The sequence below is a fragment of the Ostrea edulis genome, chromosome 3 (genome assembly GCF_947568905.1).
Source record: "Ostrea edulis chromosome 3, xbOstEdul1.1, whole genome shotgun sequence".
Taxonomy (NCBI): domain Eukaryota; kingdom Metazoa; phylum Mollusca; class Bivalvia; order Ostreida; family Ostreidae; genus Ostrea; species Ostrea edulis.
The window spans coordinates 64,927,115-64,950,568 of NC_079166.1; the positions used below are offsets into that span (position 1 = coordinate 64,927,115).

General features: G+C 34.4%; 2 long non-coding RNA genes across 2 annotated transcripts; both read left to right on the forward strand.

The window, feature by feature from the left end:
• The first annotated feature begins 3,870 nt into the window (after window positions 1-3,870).
• Window positions 3,871-9,011, forward strand: LOC125674136 (uncharacterized). Its single transcript, XR_008801109.1, has 3 exons — window positions 3,871-3,977; window positions 6,040-6,163; window positions 8,336-9,011. It is a non-coding gene; the product is annotated as an uncharacterized LOC125674136 (long non-coding RNA).
• Window positions 9,012-15,298: 6,287 nt separating this feature from the next.
• Window positions 15,299-18,411, forward strand: LOC130052726 (uncharacterized). Its single transcript, XR_008801110.1, has 2 exons — window positions 15,299-15,566; window positions 17,732-18,411. It is a non-coding gene; the product is annotated as an uncharacterized LOC130052726 (long non-coding RNA).
• Window positions 18,412-23,454: the final 5,043 nt, after the last annotated feature.

Here is a 23,454-nt window from a genome sequence, read left to right on the forward strand (position 1 = left end):
TGTTGTTTGGTTTGATCCTGACTGTTGTGTTGTTTGGTTTGATCCTGATTGTTGTGTTGTTAGGTTTGATCCTGACTGTTGTGTTGTTTGGTTTGATCCTGATTGTTGTGTTGTTAGGTTTGATCCTGACTGACTGTTGTGTTGTTTGGTTTGATCCTGACTGTTGTGTTGGTTGGTTTGATCCTGACTGTTGTGTTGTTAAGTTTGATCCTGACTGTTGTGTTGTTAGGTTTGATCCTGACTGTTGTGTTGTTAGGTTTGATCCTCACTGACTGTTGTGTTGTTTAAAACCATAGAAGGCGAGGCGAAGCCAGCAAATTTCTGCAAACAGTCAGTTGTAAACCTAATAATTAATAGTATGACACTAGTCTCCAGTTTCCCGTGGGGATCCGGTTTAGAGTAGGTCCTCAGTACCCTTTGTTTGTTGTAAGAGGCGACTAAGTGTGGCGTTCTTTCGGATGAGACCGCAAACACCGACGCCTCGTATCGCAGCAGGTGTAGCACGATAAAGACCCCCCTAATCCCCGAGTATAGGCCTAAATTTTGCAGCCCTTCGCCGGCAGTGGTGACGTCTCCATGGGAGTGAAAATTCTCGAGCAATGATAAACAATATACAACCAACCGGCCTCAGTTTCTCGCTGACGTAATGAGGACAGTGAGGATTACAGGAAAACCCGCTCATAAAGAACACACTTATAAGAAAAAAATAATGTATAATGCGAAATGATATTTATCCTCTATGATAGAAAAATAACGAAAAGTTTGTTGGATTTAACGAAGTTTAGTTATAATATTTTTTTAATGGCCCTGAACATTTGCTAAAACAGCGATTTAAAAATACTTGTAAATGATTTGCACAAGATGCTAAGGAAGTGAGTGGAGAGAGAGAGAGAGAGAGAGAGAGAGAGAGAGAGAGAGAGAGAGAGAGAGTTCCCTGGTACACGTGTCTTATTGTTGCATGGAATTGTTTGGGTATTTATTGTTACTCCTTTTCGTGTGTCAGGATTTTCTAGAGATTTACGTTATGGTTTTTATCATGACCAACTATTTGGTAGATTTCTTGGTATTGATGATTTACAGAGGGAATTCGAGTTTCATATCGATTTACATATTTTCACCAAAGTTATTGTCCTTAGACTTTGGGATTTTCTATTTATTCACTGTTTTCCAGATTCTTTTCTCTGATGTTTGTATTTAGATAATCCGTAAATGTACATGTTATGTACACGTATCGTTGATAATAATAATAACACAATATTTATATAGCACTCTTTTCATACACTATGTATACTCAAAGGTGATTTACAATGAATATATACCTTACAAGAGAATGTTATACACATAATACATAGAAAATAAATAAAACATTAAAAAGCAATGATATAAAAGGCGTTATCACATGTAAACAGTCCGTGGCTGTACCTATCCTGATTGTACATATACATATGTAAAACATGAAAACACAAGATACCATAAATATGCTAGATAAGAATAAACATCAGTTTCAGGGCATATTAAAATAATAATAATAATAATGAAATACACACACGCACACACAGCATATAATGTCTCAGTTATAATACATTAAAACATAGAATTTTTTTTAATAGAACATCACAAAATGGTACTCGAAAACTAAGACACCAGTCAAAACAGATAAGATAATCTTAATGCATTGAAACAGCAAACACGAATGACTGAAATGATTGAAATTAGTCCTGGAAAACTTGATGGAAAAAATGTGTTTTCAGTGACTTCTTGAACGCACACAGTGTTCTACAGTCCCTTACATGTTCTGGACAATGATATGAAATGGATTTTATGATTATCTTTATATTATCTTAAATGAATGCAGTATTCCGTGGTGCATCCAAAGAATGTCATTAGTGTGGAGTACAAATTGATACCTATGTAAAACTTATACAATACCAATTTTGATGCACCAGATGCGCATTTCGACAAATAATGTCTCTTCAGTGATGCTCAAGCCGAAAGTTTGGATCTCAATAATGAAGGAATGATTTTAATTTTGGGACATATTGTGTGGTATAACGTGATTTGGGCCAGTTCACGCTTTATAATCCGCGGATTATGGTAACTTCCGAAACGGAATGCATGTACATGTATTTGCTGACAAACAAAGAAGAGATACTTTGGCCTACTATTATGGAAAACATTTCAAGTATTTAGTTAGATATTCACGGGTTACGTCAAAGTGATGTAATATCTGCTCTGCTTTAAATGCCGATTCCCCATGTACAATCCAACAAAACCTATACTAATGCATAAATATAATGTATCTGTACTTTACTCTAGTTTTGTAGTTTAGCACGTTATATAGGCTTAAAATCAAGAATAAACAATAGTTCATTTATCTGTATACAAAACAAAAGTATAAACAATAACTCTTTGTAGATTTAGAACATAATTGTCAACAAATATAAAGTTTATGAAGTCAGAAATGTTTAAAATGATTTCACTCATTTACATTTGTAAGTTTTTATTTTCAGTCCCCGAGTAAACATTAATGTTTACTAAGTATTTGACCCTCTCCAGTAAAATGGAACTTATATCTACAGAAGAAAGATCCACCATCAAGCTTTATTAGACTCTCGGATATTTCTCGGACAATGACGTGATCTCAAATGAAGGAGATCTAACACTATTAACAGTAGCAATTCGCTGCAAGATCTCGCTGTAGTAACGACAATGTGAGACAGAGAGTGCAGTGACGTAACTCATTTCATTCAGATGACAAATGACAGGCACTTCCTAGGCACCTGATCCCACCTCTGGTGTGTCCAGGGGTCCGTTTTTGCCCAGCTCTCTCTTTTGTATTGCTTATAGGAGTTATGAGATTGATCACTTGTTCGTTATCTTCACCTTTCACATGGTTCTTAAGGATTTCCCCCCGACATCGGCCAATGCGGTACTCTCGTGGCTGGGACATAAATCATTGATAACCCTGCAGGTTTTGAGATGTTTGTCATGGGTACACATACCACACGTTATTCTATATAATTCCATCCTTTCTAACATTCTTTAAAAACATAAATCCCTATTCAATAAGTTTTAAATAGTTGGGAATATTGCTTAGCTATAGATATATTTTAACTTATTGGGCATATTTCAATATTTCAGAAAACAAAGGTGTGACGCCACAAAAAAATGATCTTGAATTTAGAGGTCACTTCCTTCTGTGCATTATTTTCACATTGGTACATGGGATTGCAAATGACTGAAGTAGTACTGAGCGTGATAAAAAACGATTGATCGGTAACTGAAGGTGTAAATAGCCCTATTACAATGAGGTTAAGGTAGCTCATTATTATGGAAAGCCGTAGGGTACCCCCACATTATTATTATTTTTCCCTATATAAAATACCAAAATTATAATCTCTTCCAAAAATAAAAATTTCCCCCTATTTGCCGATATTATTATTATATCGCAGCGATAATAATAATCTGTCCCGAATCTCAGACACCAAATTATAATTTCATCTCCAAAAGAAAAATATTCTTTATTTATGACATTATTATAATTATAAATACTGCCGCAATAATTATAAAAACTGACCCGATTTAAAGTCACACATTATCTTTATAAATATAATCTTTCCACCACAATAATAATTACTGAACATCGCCAACAATAATTATCTTTTTTATTTGAACGCTACAGAATATAATCTGTACTGACAATAATAATTCTGGACCAGCCAAAAAGACAAGATTATTATTTGGACGCTTGAAACAGAAAACGTTTGTCTGACTCGGATTCACAATAATAATCTCCGACTTCAGATTGGCAGATATTATATGAAGCGTGAAGGCGGATATTATTTGAAGCGTGAAGGCAGATATTATTTGAAGCGTGACGAAAAGAAGCACCCCATTGAGAGAGATTAGCACGTGACGTAAGCGGCACGTATGATTACAGTACTTTTGTCTGACAACTTATTGACTCATGGATAGAGGTAAGGCTACAATAACATACATGTGTGATTATGTGCAACGGTCAGGTACCTCATCATCTGTTAGGAGCTCTAGGAAGCTTAACATTGGCCATATTCTCAGATTAGGGTCATAGGGTCAGTGGGTTTTGATGAATTCATTCTAAATTCCCTGTTACAACTGATGTCACCAGCATCTTCCTCTTGAAAGAGTGTTCAAGCCATTGTAGCCCCATCATTTATTTGTAGCTTGAAAATGCTCCGATAGATAAATATGTATGAATCACTACATGTACATGTATATTATGACCCTATCACTGATAGAAGTATAAGTGACACAACTTAGTCGCTAGTAGTAGTAGCCTGTTGTCCTCAAAATAAGATAAGGCAAGGGTATTCAGACTGTCACAGTCATCCAGTTGCTTTCGGTGGGGTCGAAGAATGGGAGGGGGGGGGGGGGGTGCCAAACATCTCAGTACAATTGTCTCTCTGTAGATCTATATAGTATATTATGGAGACACAATAATGATATTTTAGAATGTAATTAAATTTTACAGTCCCAGGCACATAGTATTGGGGGATGGGACCCTCCTATTATTTTTTTTAACATAAAGTTTAACTTACATTACTATGAAAATGTTTATGGACCCCCCCCCCCCTCGAAGTGAATTGAAATGCAGTCATGTTAAATGGAAAGAAAATAACTTTTGTTCACCAAATAATACCACTATCCCCCCCCCCTTTTGGTCTGTAATATTCTATGGTGATAAATGTTTAGTTAAGTTAAATTCAATTGTAGATATACTGTAGAATTCATTTGTTGAATGTAATTGATATTGCTCTCTCCTATTCGTAGTGTCTTGATCACATTATACAATTATTGACTTTTAATGAGGTCTACTCGTAACTATATGGAACTAGTCGGGTATTGGTTGACCAAGACAGAGTAGACTGAATTCAAAAGTCAATAAATATTTTATTGAATAATCAGGAATTTTACAACATTTTTGACACTACAGACTATATAGTTCCCGTCTCCAGCAAATATAAACACGAAAGAAGATGTGTTATGTAAAATAAAAACCCACCATAATTACTGGGTATATGTAAACAGTTTCTGAATCAAAACTGTTTTTAAAAAGTGGAAAAGAGTATTATAACAATAAATATTCCATCAATAAGTAATAAAGGTGTTTTGTCTCTTTGATACTTGGCATCTGCCATTGTGTATCTTCACAACGACACATCCGTTAAAATGTGCAATTTGATTGGTTGATAAAATTATAAGCAAATCTACAGTTTCTTAAGAGGGGAACCCGAATAAACCTCCTGGAACTTCATTTGAGGTGAACTCACTCTGAGTTACACCCATTTGGAAAGAGAGTCTGGACCAATCAGAGAACTTCAGTTCCTGATAATTTGATAAAGTATCATATTAATCTTTAACCTCATGTTACACTAATGGCAAAAAATTGCTTCAGTTTCAAATAACAATAATTACTAAATATTAATGTCGCCACTTTATTAGGCAGGCGGTCTGGGGGCTGCCTTGAGGCCTCCAGGGGGTCCAAAGCAAAACCCTGATGGGGGCCCAGAGGGCAAAGCCCCCGGAAGCTCCTGGATTTTTACAGATTTTATAGGGCTTGAAATACATCTCCTATTTAAGTCATTTGTACTATTTTCTATTTTTAATAAGGTGAAATAAGTATCAGTTTTATCATTTAGTATACTTTTCTAAACAAGATACCACGATTTACCTTAAATTTGAAAATTTATGGGGGGGCTGCAACACCCCCCCTTAAATCCACCACTGCCCTTGGATCTCCCCTCCCCCTTAAATCCACCACTGCCCTTGGATTTCATAAGATAATGTTTTATATCTATAACATATATGTTCAACTACAACAGAATATAATTATTTCTAAACACTGAGAACTTGTTTTCCTTTTGGACCTGGATATAAAATGTATGGAATTACCCTAGACGGTCTCTTAACACAAGAATTGAAATGAGACAGAATCTACTCTGATGTTAAAATTCCATGCATGGAAGTTTAAAGTTTGAGATTTTGTCATATTTTTTTAAGGGTGTCCTCAAAAGATCTGTGTGGATCCTGGAACAGAGAATGGAATCGTTGCAGCATTTCATTGAATCCTGTTTAGAAGGAAATGGCAATTCAGTTACTTAGGGAAAATCTGGAGCAAATCAAGGTAACACAAATAAAATAGTGCTACATGTATATATCTATGTGAGATTTTACACACACAGTGACATGATATATTTATTATTAGTAGATCAAGTGAGCTTTTCTGACCACCTCTTGTCTGTTATCTGTCTGTTTGTAAACTGCATTTTATCTTCTCTAGAACCACCTGGCCAAGTTTAATTAAACTTGGCACAAATAGTCCTTCAAAGTTGGATAATTGAGATGTTTAAATGGAGGGTCACCCATCCTTCAAAGGGGAGATAATCAAGAAATGGCAAAAATAGGTGGGGTCATTTAAAAATCTTTATCTTGAGAACCACTGGCTAGACAAGTTGAAATGTTCATGAAAGCTTGACGACATAGTGTAGATTCAAATTTAGTCAAATTGTGGCCCATGAAGTAGGTTTATGCATTCAGAAAGGAATATCTTTTAAAAAGGTTCTTTTCCAGAATAGCAAGGTCATGTTTGTCATATTGATATTGAGGCATACCCATGATACTGTAAACCAACTTTTATTCGCATGTGAGACATTTTCGTGAAGTTTGCGAGAACTTATCATTAATGTATTTTGTATTTGTTTAAGATTATCTTGGTCGCGAATATTGGTCACAGAGAACCAGTTGTAAATTACTAAATTGTCAACTAATCGTCATGAATAGAAGATGGTATACAGTATGTGAATTGAAGTTAGGTTATGTCATGACTCTTAGGATGGAATTACAATGAAAGGTGATGAACGAACAGTGATCAATCTCATAACTCATATCAGTAATACAAATTAGAAAGTTGGGCAAACACGGACCCCTGATACTAAATTGGTTGTCATCCGCTGTCATGCGTTAACAATTGAACATTTTAACTTCTTCTTGATAACTACCAGTCCAATTCTTTTCAAATTTAGTATGAAGCATCTTTTCGACAAGGGGGACATAAATTGTAAATTTTAGGATTCCTGCACCCCTAGGACCTTAGAGGTGGGGCAAAAACTGTCCAAAATTGACCCATTTTCAAAAATCTTTTTCTCTAGAACCGCATGTTTAGGAAAAAATAATGCATTAAGATGTGCAGCAGGAAGTCTTTACCACAATTGTAAATTTCATGGTCCCTGGGGTAGGGGTTCTGACCCCAGGGTGGGGCCAAACTTAGAATATAGTGTTTATGTGCAAGTTTGCTGATACTGTAGAAAATCTAAATGCATTTATACCAAGGAATAGCAGAAAAAGATGTACAAAAAATGGTGAATTTCACAACCCAGGGTTTTGACTCTAGGATGGGTCCAAATTAGTGTAATCTTTTAATGTTGATATACCTATTATGCCCCCCCCACCCCTTCAAAGAAGAGGGGTATTTTGCTTTGCACCTGTCATTAGACCACATGTTGTCTGCTCAATATCTTGCGAACCATTCACTTGATCATAATGATATTTCATATGTGGGTTGGTTATGAGAAGAGGACCCATATTGTTTTTCAGGTCAAAGGTCAGTCTACTCTGGACATAGGAATAGACTGTCCGCTCAATATCTTGAGAACCCTTTGCTTGACAGACATCAAACTTGGTACACTGGTACATCCTAAGGAGTAGATGACCCCTTTTGATTTTAAGGTGAAATGGTCAAAGGTCAAACTGGACATAGGAATACACTGACCACTTATGTCTAGAGAACCCTTTGCTTGACAGACATCAAACTTGGTACACTGGTATATCTTCAGAAGAAGATGACCCCTATTGATTTTGAGGTCACATGGTCAATCCACTCTTGACATAGGAAGATATTGTCCACTCAATATTTTGCATTGATGATACTACTATCAATTAAATGATGTGTGTGTATAACTCTTTTCAATTTTGCACCCTGGGGGCATATGTGTTTTACAAACATCTCTTGTATTATGTGAAGCCTTTCATCAATGTATGCACTTATGAGGGCATTGCAGTTGTAAGAACACATCTTGTTTTATGCTTTTGCTGAATGTTAAAATTTGGATAAGATTTCAGAACAGGAAATTATTTCTAGATTCCATAGCCCTTGGGAGTAGTGATAATTTTTCACTAGTACTCAGGTGACCGATAAATTTAGGCCTGTGGGCCTCTTGTTCAATTTATATACTGGGTATCTTGAATATGTCTAGAGATTCATCGTGCAATTATAATAGATTTTTTTTTTCGATTTTAGGTGCTTCACAATACTTCTATGCAGTTCAACAAAATATAGCGCCTCATTTACAGAGACTCATATTTAAACAATTTCCAAGATATTGATGAAGATTTTACATGTGTGGCAACATCTATTTTGCATCAGCATGATCTGCCTTTGCCTGACACCTTGAGAGACTGGACCTCTGCTCATCATCTCTACATATATCTGAGGGAGTGCATGATGCATTTGATGATTCTTTAACATCATGAGATGTTGTAGAATATACATTTGTTTAAATGACTTTGTACACTTGCTTTTATTGCCAGCTGATTTCTGTTCCATAGTTTTATGTATTTAACTAATCAGATACATTTTCATGTATTCACATTTTCTGGGGGTGTTTTTTTTATCCTTGAAATATTTTAAATGTGGAGCTTTACAGAATTTCATTTGGTATGAATGCTAAAGGCTATTCACGAACAGAATTTGTTCTTTGAACTCTCCCATCCCACTCCACCATCCCCTACAAAAACACCCATGAATTTTGTCCAAGCCATACCTTTGTACTGTTAAACTTGCTAACCACAGGAGAAGTTTACAGATTTTTTTTTTTTATTTACTATGCATTTATATATTCAAAATGTTTAGCACCTTCTGATATGTATTATTAATGTCAGATATGTATGATTGTGTAATAAATTATATACATGTATTTATTGAATTGTCTTTGATACTTAAAGTGTTTGTGCTTTAATAGACTATGGTTGCCAAAGCAAGGTTCTGATGTAAAATAGTCATGTTGGTTGCTATAATGTAAATTACAGTATGCATCCACATACTTGTATATATATGTTTTAGACAGTGCCATGTGACATTGTTTAAATATTTTAGGGTTAATGTGATTAAGACAATATAACTCTTTGAACCATGATTGGTGTTGATTTCTCCTAAAACCCTCATTATAACAATTATTTAAAAGTATTTTGGAATTGATTCTCAGTTCAATGAAATATCTTTCTTGTGTATGTACTACCGGTACGTCTCAATGGAAAAAAAATGTTTAACCTTCTTATATGGATGGTTTTCTGTTAGTCATTCTTTGTTAAGAAACACTAGACCACTTGAATATGGCAGATGCTTTAACATGTTTTGGTTTCTATTATATTTCATGAATTGATATAAGGTCCATTTCCCTTTTGGGGGTGGCATGGAACCTGAAATGACCAAACTTAAAAAGTTCTTTACTCAAAGATACTTTCTACCAAGTTTCATTGATATGCCAAATGAAAAATTGAAAGAGGACTTGCAACAATGACATTCTGATCAGACAAGCTTATTGAGGTCTTTTGCTCAGTTGTATGGAGTGCCAAATCAATATAAACTCAAATAATTTAAGGCATCTTTAATTATTTTGAAGATACTATCAATTCATTTGAAGCATGCAACAAGTCAATGATCTCTTCAAATAATTTTAACATATTTTCATTTCAGAATTTTTGCATACATTAATTGAATTGGTGATAGCAGTAATTATTCTGCTGAATTGATGTGCGCTATGATTGAATTGTTGCTCTCTTCAAATGAATTGATGATATCAACAACTGAATTGGTGCAATCTACAATTCAATTGTAGAGAGCAATAATTCATTTAATGTGCACTGTAATTGATGTATTGCTCTCTACAATTGGATTAAATATAACATTAATTGACTGCAGATGCATGCAATAATTCTTTTAGAGAGAGGAACTAATCATCAATTCAACATTTCTATAATTGAATTAATGATCTTATTGAATTGTAGCTCTCTTCTGTGCATTAATTCTTATACAAAAACAGATTAAAATAATTAGATATATTTATACTGAGCTCCAAATTTGAATGTGAGCAGTATCTCCACCACATTGATATACACATCAATTAGATTAATGAAAAGCAATAACTGAATCGTGCACAAATTTATTGCATGACAATCATGGCAAATATAAGCCAGGGTTCTTACAATCTAATTAAAACTAGATGTTGGATCCGCTCGCATACTCGCTACACAAACATCTGACAACATCCCGTAGAGGGTCACGTCAGAGGTCAAATTCGATTGACCAATGAAATCACCGCTCGCAAAATCATTGAATGTTTGTTGAAGCCGATAAGTCTAGAGTGATACCGAATTTGACCTCTGACGTGACCCTCTATGGGATGTTTTTAGATGTTTGTGTAGCGAGTATGCAAGCGGATCCAACATCTAATTTCAATTAGATTGGGGTTCTTAAAGCTTTCTCCTTGTAATCCTAAGGATATGTACAACAATATTTTGAAATAGAAAATTTTCAAATTTACTTCATTTCAATGTCAAAAATGCAGTTTTAGTAGATATCTGGAGACTCGAACGCACAACCAGTCAGTTTGCTAACCTACTGAGCTACTTGGCTAGGTAGTTGAATAAAAAAGGAATAGATAAATGTTGCTGATACTGATTTTTTCATCCATGTTTTAAAAGGAAATCAGTCATTATGACGATGTAAGGTACCTCCTTAATTATACATTGTATGCACTCTTAGATGGTTGTGTGAATAGCTGGGAAACAATTAACTGCATGACGTATGTGTACTTAGTACCACCTTTGTGAATTATCTAAGCAGAAGGGTGGTCATGTATACAAAATGATGTGGGATTTAGCGGTGGAGGTGCTACTTAGTACTGACACGTCCACTCCCCGGATAGGGTTGTTCCTGTACCAGAAATGGACACCTCATGTGATGACACCCTATTCAGTACATTAAGAAATCAACATAAAACATAGATTAAAGAGATCCATGAAAGGTGAAGATAACGAACAGTGATCAATCTCATAACTCCTATAAGCAATACAAAATAGAAAGTTGGGCAAACACGGACCCCTGGATATACCAGAGGTGGGACCAGGTGCCTAGAAGGAGTAAGCATCCCCTGTCAACCGGTCACACCCGCCGTGAGCCCTATATCATTTTGCGTAATTAAGCCCTAGGGTGGCCTGTGTTACGAAAAAAAAAAACTGCCTGTGCAGCTGGCCAGTGTGTTTGATAAAATTCCCTTTCTATCTATCATGTCACAAAGACATAAAATGTTATACTCCGGTTCCAACAAAGATTTATTCATTGAATCATTCACATTTATCATCCTCCAAAAGAAACACATACCAGGATACCTTTTCGACAAACAATCATTTCCATAATAAAGTCAAAGTGAAACTATGTCACGTGATTTCCCTCTCGACCAACCGCTTGCACAGTCACGCATGAAATAATATCTCCCTTCACGCTTCATATAATATCTGCCAATCTGAAGTCGGAGATTATTATTGTGAATCCGATTCAGACAAACGTTTTCTGTTTCAAGCGTCCAAATCTTTTCCACCAACAATAATGATCTTGTCTTTTTGGCTGGTCCAAAATTATTATTGTCAGTACAGATTATATTTTGTAGCGTTCAAATAAAAAAAGATAATTATTGTTGGCGATGTTCAGTAATTATTATTGTAGTGGAAATATTATATTTATAAAGATAAAGTGTGACTTTAAATCGGGTCAGTTTTTATAATTATTGCGGCAGTATTTATAATTATAATAATGTCATAAATGAAGAATATTTTTATTTTGGGGATGATATTATAATTTGGTATCTGAGAATCGGGACATATTATTATTATCTCTGCGATATAATAATAATATCGGGCAAATAGGGGGAAATTTTTATTTTTGGAAGAGATTATAATTTTGGTATTTTATATAGGGAAAAATAATAATAATGTGGGGGTACCCTACGGCTTTCCATACATTACACTAAAATGTTATTTAATGGCTCGTTAAAACACCTCTTATGAAGTATGATTTCACAGTCGAAAGGGTGATATGCAAGCTCTCAATTATATATGAATTTCATATAATTTTTCCTGGAATGATAGAAATGTGTTTTGTTTGTATATAAGATATTCTAAAGTCTCGGATATAAACGTACTAAATTTTTATTAAAAAAATATTTATGACACTTGAAAACGTTATTTGTTGATATTTTTAATTCTACGGATAAAATCTAAAAAAAAAAAAGAAAAAAAAAAAAAAAAAAAAGAAAAAAAAAAGAAACAAAATAAAAACCCAAAACCATGTCAGTTAGAAAAGAAATATATCGAAGAAATATATTTTAAAAAGTAATTGAAACAAAATGACCAAATTTAAGATACATGTATATCACTATATTCAAACGTGAGAGAAAAAGTACCGACCACGATCACAATTGACAGAAATGACTAAAATATTCATTTTGTTGCTACATGTAACTATATGCACTTTTGATCAAGAAATTAGTTTCCTATGGAAAGCCGTAGGGTACCCCCACATTATTATTATTTTTCCCTATATAAAATACCAAAATTATAATCTCTTCCAAAAATAAAAATTTCCCCCTATTTGCCGATATTATTATTATATCGCAGAGATAATAATAATCTGTCCCGATTCTCAGACACCAAATTATAATTTCATCCCCAAAAGAAAAATATTCTTCATTTATGACATTATTATAATTATAAATACTGCCGCAATAATTATAAAAACTGACCCGATTTAATGTCACACATTATCTTTATAAATATAATCTTTCCACCACAATAATAATTACTGAACATCGCCAACAATAATTATCTTTTTTATTTGAACGCTACAGAATATTATCTGTACTGACAATAATAATTCTGGACCAGCCAAAAAGACAAGATTATTATTTGGACGCTTGAAACAGAAAACGTTTGTCTGACTCGGATTCACAATAATAATCTCCGACTTCAGATTGGCAGATATTATATGAAGCGTGAAGGCAGATATTATTTGAAGCGTGAAGGCAGATATTATTTGAAGCGTGACGAAAAGAAGCACCCCATTGAGAGAGATTAGCACGTGACGCAAGCGGCACGTATGATTACAGTACTTTATTGTCTGACAGACCTAACCGTTATTCAACTTATTGACTCATGGATAGAAGTAAGGCTACAATAACATACATGTGTGATTATGTGCAACGGTCAGGTACCTCATCATCTGTTAGGAGCTCTAAAAAGCTTAACATTGGCCATATTCTCAGACTAGGGTCATAGGGTCAGGTACAGGGACATTATCAGTGGGTTTTAATGAATTCATTCTAAATTCCCTGTTACAACTGATGTCACCAGCATCTTCCTCTTGAAAGAGTGTTCAAGCCATTGTAGCCCCATCATTCATTTGTAGCTTGAAAATGCTCCGATAGATAAATATGCATGAATCACTACATGTACATGTATATTATGACCCTATCACTGATAGAAGTATAAGTGACACAACTTAGTCGCTAGTAGTAGTAGCCTGTTGTCCTCAAAATAAAATAAGGCAAGGGTATTCAGACTGTCGCAGTCATGCAGTTGCTTTCGGTGGGGTCGAAGAATGGGGGTGGGGGGGGGGGGGGTGGGGGGGGGGTGGGTGCCAAACATCTCGGTACAATTGTCTCTCTGTAGATCTATATAGTATATTATGGAGACACAATAATGATATTTTAGAATGTAATTAAATTGTACAGTCCCAGGCACATAGTATTGGGGGAGGGGACCCTCCTATTATTTTTTTTAACATAAAGTTTAACTGTTACATTACTATGAAAATGTTCATGGAACCCCCCCCCCCCCCACCCCCCAACCCCCTTGGCAGTGAATTGAAATGCAGTCATGTTAAATGGAAGGAAAATAACTTTTGTTCACCAAATAATACCACTATCCCCCCCTCCCCTTTGGTCTGTAATGTTCTATGGTGATAAATGTTTAGGAAAGTTAAATTCAATTGTAGATATACTGTAGAATTCATTTGTTGTATGTAACTGATATTGCTCTCTCCTATTCGTAGTGTCTTGATCACATTATACAATTATTGACTTTTAATGAGGTCTACTCGTAACTATATGGAACTAGTCGGGTTTTGGTTGACCAAGACAGAGTAGACTGAATTCAAAAGTCAATAAACATTTTATTGAATAATCAGGAATTTTACAACAATTTTAACACTATAGACTATATAGTTCCCGCCTCCAGCAAATATAAACACAAAAGATGTGTTGTGTAAAAAAAAAAAAAACCCTCCATAATTACTGGGTATATGTAAACAGTTTCTGAATCAAAACTGTTTTTAAAAAGTGGAAAAGAGTATTATAACAATAAATATTCCATCAATAAGTAATAAAGGTGTTTTGTCTCTTTGATACTTGGCGTCTGCCATTATGTACATGTATCTTCACAACGACACATCCGTTAAAATGTGCAATTTGATTGGTTGATAAAATTGTAAGCAAATCTACAGTTTCTTAAGAGGGGAACCCGAATAAACCTCCTGGAACTTCATTTGAGGTGAACTCACTCTGAGTTACACCCATTTGGAAAGAGAGTCTGGACCAATCAGAGATCTTCAGTTCCTGATAATTTGATAAAGTATCATAATCTTTAACCTCATGTTACACCAATGGCAAAAAATTGCTTCAGTTTCAATTAACAATATTTACTAAATATTAATGTCGCCACTTTATTAGGCAGGCGGTCTGGGGGCTGCCTTGAGGCCTCCAGGGGGTCCAAAGCAAAACCCTGATGGGGGCCCAGAGGGCAAAGCCCCCGGAAGCTCCTGGATTTTTACAGATTTTATAGGGCTTGAAATACATCTCCTATTTAAGTCATTTGTACTATTTTCTATTTTTAATAAGGTGAAATAAGTATCAGTTTTATCGTTTATTATACTTTTCTAAACAAGATACCACGATTTACCTTAAATTTTAAAATTTATTGGGGGGGGGGGGGGGCTGCAACCCCCCCTTAAATCCACCACTGCCCTTGATCCCCCCCCCCCCCCTTAAACCCACCACTGCCCTTGGATTTCATAAGATAATGTTTTATATCTATAACTTATATGTTCAACTACAACAGAATATAATTATTTCTAAACACTGAGAACTTGTTTTCCTTTTGGACCTGGATATAAAATGTATGGAATTACCCTCGACAGTCCCTTTACACAAGAATTGAAATGAGACAGAATCTGCTCTGATGTTAAAATTCCATGCATGGAAGTTTAAAGTTTGAGATTTTGTCATATTTTTTTAAGTGTGTGCTCAAAAGATCTGTGTGGATCCTGGAACAGAGAATGGAATCGTTGCAGCATTTCATTGAATCCTGTTTAGAAGGAAATGGCAATTCAGTTACTTAGGGAAAATCTGGAGCAAATCAAGGTAACACAAATAAAATAGTGCTACATGTATATATCTATGTGAGATTTTACGCACAGAGTGACATGATATATTTATTATTAGTAGATCAAGTGAGCTTTTCTGACCACCTCTTGTCTGTTATCTGTCTGTTTGTAAACTGCATTTTATCTTCCTAGAACCACCTGGCCAAGTTCATTTAAACTTGGCACAAATAATCCTTCAAAGTTGGATAATTGGGATGTTTAAATGGAGGTTTACCCATCCTTCAAAGGGGAGATAATCAAGAAAAGGCAAAAATAGGTGGGGTCATTTAAAAATCTTTATCTTGAGAACCACTGACTAGACAAGTTGAAATGTTCATGAAAGCTTGACGACATAGTATAGATTCAAGTTTAGTCAAATTGTGGCCCATGAAGTAGGTTTATGCATTCAGAAAGGAATATCTTTTAAAAAGGTTCTTTTCCAGAATAGCAAGGTCATGTTTGTCATATTGATATTGAGGCATACCCATGATACTGTAAACCAACTTTTATTCGCATGTGAGAAATTTTCGTGAAGTTTGCGAGAACTTTATCATTAATGTATTTTGTATTTGTTTAAGATTATCTTGGTCGCGAATATTGGTCACAGAGAACCAGTTGTAAATTGCTAAATTGTCAACTAATCGTCATGAATAGAAGTTGGTATACAGTATGTGAATTGAAGTTAGGTTATGTCATGACCCTTAGGTTGGAATTACAATGAAAGGTGATGAACGAACAGTGATCAATCTCATAACTCATATAAGTAATACAAATTAGAAAGTTGGGCAAACACGGACCCCTGATACTAAATTGGTTGTCGTCCGCTGTCAAGTGTTAACAATTGAACATTTTTAACTTCTTTTTGATAACTACCAGTCCAATTCTTTTCAAATTTAGTATGAAGCATCTTTTCGACAAGGGGGACATAAATTGTAAATTTTAGGATTCCTGCACCCCTAGGACCTTAGAGGTGGGGCAAAAACTGTCCAAAATTGACCCATTTTCAAAAATCTTCTTCTCTAGAACCGCACGTTTAGGAAAAATTAATGCATCAAGATGTGCAGCAGGAAGTCTTTACCACAATTGTAAATTTCATGGTCCCTGGGGTAGGGGTTCTGACCCCAGGGTGGGGCCAAACTTAGAATATAGTGTTTATGTGCAGGTTTGCTGATACTGTAGAAAATCTAAATGCATTTATACCAAGGAATAGCAGAAAAAGATGTACACAAAATGGTGAATTTCACAACCCAGGGTTTTGACTCTAGGATGGGTCCAAATTAGTATAATCTTTTAATGTTGATATACCTATTATGCCTCCCTTCAAAGAAGAGGGGTATTTTGCTTTGCACCTGTAATTAGACCACATGTTGTCTGCTCAATATCTTGCGAACCATTCACTTGATCATAATGATATTTCATATGTGGGTTGGTTATGAGAAGAGGACCCATATTGTTTTTCAGGTCAAAGGTCAATCTACTCTGGACATAGGAATAGACTGTTTGCTCAATATCTTGAGAACCCTTTGCTTGACAGACATCAAACTTGGTACACTGGTACATCCTAAGGAGTAGATGACCCCTTTTGATTTTGAGGTCAAATGGTCAAAGGTCAAACTGGACATAGGAATACACTGACCACTTAATGTCTAGAGAACCCTTTACTTAACAGACATCAAACTTGGTACACTGGTATATCTTCAGAAGAAGATGACCCCTATTGATTTTGAGGTCACATGATCAATCCACTCTTGACATAGGAAGATATTGTCCGCTCAATATTTTGCATTGATGATACTACTATCAATTAAATGATGTGTGTGTATAACTCTTTTCAATTTTGCACCCTGGGGGCATATGTGTTTTACAAACATCTCTTGTATTATGTGAAGCCTTTCATCAATGTATGCACTTATGAGGGCATTGAAGTTGTAAGAACACATCTTGTTTTATACTTTTGCTGAATGTTAAAATTTAGATTAAATTTCAGAACAGGAAATTATTTCTAGATTCCATAGCCCTTGGGAGTAGTGATAATTTTTCACTAGTACTCAGGTGACCGATAAATTTAGGCATGTGGGCCTCTTGTTCAATTTATATACTGGGTATCTTGAATATGTCTAGAGATTCATTGTACAATTATAAAAGATTTTTTTTCTATTTTAGGTGCTTCACAATACTTCTATGCAGTTCAACAAAATACAGCGCCTCATTTACAGAGACTCATATTCAAACAATTTCCAAGATATTGATGAAGATTTTACATGTGTGGCAACATCTATTTTGCATCAGCATGATCTGCCTTTGCCTGACACCTTGAGAGACTGGACCTCTGCTCATCATCTCTACATATATCTGAGGGAGTGCATGATGCATTTGATGATTCTTTAACATCATAAGATGTTGTAGAATATACATTTGTTTCCATGACTTTGTACACTTGCTTTTATTGCCAGCTGATTTCTGTTCCATAGTTTTATGTATTTAACTAATCAGATACATTTTCATGTATTCACATTTTCTGGGGGTGTTTTTTTTATCCTTGAAATATTTTAAATGTGGAGCTTTACAGAATTTCATTTGGTATGAATGCTAAAGGCTATTCATGAACAGAATTTGTTCTTTGAACTCTCCCATCCCACTCCACCATCCTCTACAAAAACATCCATGAATTTTGTCCAAGCCATACCTTTGTACTGTTAAACTTGCTAACCACAGGAGAAGTTTACAGAATTTTTTTTAATTTACATGTACTATGCATTTATATATTCAAAATGTTTAGCACCTTCTGATATGTATTATTAATGTCAGATATGTATGATTGTGTAATAAATTATATACATGTATTTATTGAATTGTCTTTGATACTTAAAATGTTTTTGCTTTAATAGACTATGGTTGCCAAAGCAAGGTTCTGATCTTAAATAGTCATGTTGGTTGCTATAATGTAAATTACAGTATGCATCCACATACTTGTATATATATGTTTTAGACACTATGCCATGTGACATTGTTTAAATATTTTAGGGTTAATGTGATTAAGACAATATAACTCTTTGAACCATGATTGGTGTTGATTTCTCCTAAAACCCTCATTATAACAATTATTTAAAAGTATTTTGGAATTGATTCTCAGTTCAATGAAATATCTTTCTTGTGTGTGTACTACCAGTACGTCTCAATGGAAAAAAAATGTTTAACCTTCTTATATGGATGGTTTTTGGTAGTCATTCTTTGTTAAGAAACACTGGACCACTTGAATATGGCAGATGCTTTAACATGGTTTGGTTTTTATTATATTTCATGAATTGATATAAGGTCCATTTCCCTTTTGGGGGTGGCATGGAACCTGAAATGAACAAACTTAAAAGTTCTTTACTCAAAGATACTTTCTACTAAGTTTCATTGAAATGCCAAATGAAAAATTGAAAGAGGACTTGCAACAATGACATTCTGATCAGACAAGCTTATTGAGGTCTTTGGCTCAGCTGTATGGAGTGCCAAATCAATATAAACTCAAATAATTTAAGGCATCTTTAATTATTTTGAAGATACTATCAATTCATTTGAAGCATGCAGCAAGTCGATGATCTCTTCAAATAAATTTAACATATTTTCATTTCAGAATTTTTGCATACATTAATTGAATTGATGATAGCAGTAATTATTCTGCTGAATTGATGTGCGCTATGATTGAATTGTTGCTCTCTTCAAATGAATTGATGATATCAACAACTGAATTGGTGCAAGCTACAGTTCAATTGTAGAGAGCAATAATTCATTTAATGTGCACTGTAATTGATGTATTGCTCTCTACAATTGGATTAAATATAACATTAATTGACTGCAGATGTATGCAATAATTCTAAGTTAGAGAGAACAACTATATAATTAGAGATATCATCAATTCAACATTTCTATGCATTAATTCTTATACAAAAACAGATTAAAATAATTAGATATCATTTATACTGAGCTCCAAATTTGAATATGAGCAGTATCTCCACCACATTGATATACACATCAATTAGATTAATGAAAAGCAATAACTGAATCGTGCACAAATTTATTGCATGACAATCATGGCAAATATAAGCCAGGGTTTTTAAAGCTTTCTCCTTGTAATCCTAAGGATATGTACAACAATATTTTGAAATTGAAAATTTTCAAATTTACTTCATTTTAATGTCAAAAATGCAGTTTTAGTAGAAATCTGGGGACTCGAACGCACAACCTACAGCTCAGCAGTCAGTTTGCTAACCTACTGAGCTACTTGGTTAGGTAGTACCAAAAAGGAATAGATAAATGTTGCCGATACTGATTTTTTTCATCCATGTTTTAAAAGGAAATCAGTCATTATGACGATGTAAGGTACCTCCTTAATTATACATTGTATGCACCCTTGGATGGTTTTGTGAATAGCTGGGAAACAATTAACTACATGACGTATGTGTACTTAGTACCACCTTTGTGAATTATCGAAGCAGAAGGATGGTCTATGGCACGCCAAATTCACAAAATGAGCTAAACATAGTTTCACAGTTGATAAACTAGGTTTATCGACTGTAAACTATAGTTTACGGACCGTAAACTATAGTTAACGACGTTAATCTATATTTCACATCAGTAAACCATAGTTAACAGATAATCTATGTTTCACAAGCGTGAACTATAATTAACAATGAAAACGATCATTAGCGATTGCAAAACATAATTTATCTGATAAATACGGTTTCACGATTGTAAACTACGGTTTACAAGTCATAGTTTATCTAATAAATATAGTATCACAATTTGTGAAACTAGGATTAACAATTGTGAACTATAGTTAACGAATGTAAATTATAGTTTACAAATGTGAATCTGTATTTATCAGCAAAATCTATTGTTAACGTTTATTTAAAGACAGATAAACTTGGATTAGCATTTGTAAACTATAGTTTACAACCGTTAAATATAGTTTAACGGATGAAAACTATAGTTAACGAATCGTTAACTATAGTTTACAGTTCGTAAACTATAGTTTACAGTCGATAAACCTAGTTTATCAACTGTGAAACTATATGCTTAGCTCATTTTTGTGAATTTGGCGTGCCATAATGGTCATGTATACAAAATGATGTGGGATTTAGCGGTGGAGGTGCTACTTAGTACTGACACGCCCACTCCCCGGATACGGTTGTTCCTGTACCAGAAATGGACACCTCATGTGATGACACCCTATTCAGTACATTAAGAAATCAACATAAAACACAGATTAAAGAGATCCATGAAAGGTGAAGATAACGAACAGTGATCAATCTCGTAACTCCTATAAGCAATACAAAATAGAAAGTTGGGCAAACACGGACCCCTGGATATACCAGAGGTGGGATCAGATGCCTAGGAGGAGTAAACATCCCCTGTCGACTGGTCACACCCGCCGTGAGCCCTATATCATTTTGCGTAATTAAGCCCTAGGGTGGCATGTGTTACGAAAAAAAATTGCCTGTGCAGCTGGCCAGTGTGTTTGATAAAATTCCCTTTCTATCTATCATGTCACAAAGATATAAAATGTTATACTCCAGTTCCAACAAAGATTTATTCATTGAATTATTCACATTGATCACCCTCCAAAAGAAACACATACCAGGATACCTTTTCGAAAAACAATCATTTCCATAATAAAGTCAAAGTGAAACTACGTCACGTGATTTCCCTCTCGACCAACCGCTTGCACAGTCACGCATGAAATAATATCTGCCTTCACGCTTCATATAATATCTGCCAATCTGAAGTCGGAGATTATTATTGTGAATCCGAGTCAGACAAACGTTTTCTGTTTCAAGCGTCCAAATAATAATCTTGTCTTTTTGGCTGGTCCAGAATTATTACTGTCAGTACAGATTATATTCTGTAGCGTTCAAATAAAAAAGATAATTATTGTTGGCGATGTTCAGTAATTATTATTGTGGTGGAAAGATTATATCTATAAAGATAATGTGTGACTTTAAATCGGGTCAGTTTTTATAATTATTGCGGCAGTATTTATAATTATAATGTCATAAATGAAGAATATTTTTCTTTTTGGGATGAAATTATAATTTGGTGTCTGAGATTCGGGACAGATTATTATTATCGCTGCGATATAATAATAATATCGGCAAATAGGGGGAAAATTTTTATTTTTGGAAGAGATTATAATTTTGGTATTTTATATAGGGAAAAATAATAATAATGTGGGGGTACCCTACGGCTTTCCATAGTTTCCTTTATAAAGTCAATTAATTTCTAAACCATTTTACACCAAGGGTGTGTAATTTTCTGATTATGATGTTTACTATGACTACCGTTTTATAATTCCGATCTGGCTTGATTCAAATTTGAAAAATCGTAATATTTCTAAATTTTGACCATTCCATTTCAATTTCTTTTTAAGATATATTTCTATGATATGTCTTTTTTATAATTGATATGTTTTTTGAAGATTTTATCCATAGATTTAAAAAATATTAGCAAATAGCGTTTTCAATTTTCATAAATATTTTTTCATTTAAAAAATTAGAATGTCTGTCTGAATCCTTTAGGCATCTTTTCTTAGATATTCATATTATGCATCAAATCACAGCAAAATTTGGACTCCATAATATCTTAATTGCAAACAAAGCACCTTTTCATCATTCCGGGATAAATCACAAAAAAATCATATAAAATCATTGAGATCTTTCGAAGGTGAAATCATGCTTCATAAGAAGTATTTTAACGAACCATTGAATAAAATTTTAGTGTAATGACCTTTTAGGACCTTTTAAAATATATCATTATATACACCCCGAATAATCATGTGCATATACGTGATGGAATAACAAAACTCTGATTAAGTAATCTTGGTCGTGAAAATTGGCAACAAGTCTATCATATACAAATCAAGGACAGCCACCAATCACGAGGGAAAATAAAAATGAATACATTCACACTATACAGATGAAGTTTTTTCCAAATACTTTTCCTTAAATTTTTGTTTGTAAATCAACACAGAACAATGTCGTGTATATTTTATTTTTCCATTAAAGTAATAACTCCATGGAGGTCATTTCTGTCAGTACCAATCTCCACCCGTGTACGCGTCTGTCGAAGTCACTAGGGGGTTTCAAGATTTTTGTAAAACGATAGAAATGTTAAAATAAAGAATGGTTTTGACTTTAGTTTTAAAACATACACGTATACGTAAATAAATAAATATCAAGTAGATGTCAAGTCTTTCTGTGGCAGAAGAAACATTTCAAGTGTTGATACGCGGATATGTTATGGAAAATAAAAAGTTCAATGAGTTTTCCCGATATTTCATAAACTTAGTTTTATCTTTATTAACCATAAAAAGTGGATAAATTTACTTGATAAGAAAAATTGCTATGAAACTGATAATTGTGGCCCAGTGTCCTTTGGCGAAAATTAATCTACCCCCCCCCCCAACCCCCAACCCCCCCCCCCCCCAAAAAAAAACCCCGTGGAATGACACTGTCAACTTTGAGACGTCTGGTTACAGACTACTAATTTTACCCCTATTACACAAGTAGTGCCTGTTTATAAATAGAGGTTTTTTCTTAAAAATTCTTGGGGATGTATGTGGGGTGGATTTGTGTTATTATAGGGCATAGATGGAAAGAAGAGGGTCTGAAAAAAATTAAAAAATTATAATAATGGGAAATTCTGCTCTTAAGTGTGTAGTAGGAAGGGTGTAAATAGGCCATTGTTTACCTGCTTCTCAAAGGGAAAGGGAAATATGCAGGGTAGGGGTTGCTTGCGGTGCCATAAAAGGACTTGTGTGCGGTGGATTTTCCTGAGATTCACAAATATTTTTGGACTTGAATTGCTCTAAGTCTGTGCCAAATTTGAGGTAAGTTGAGGCG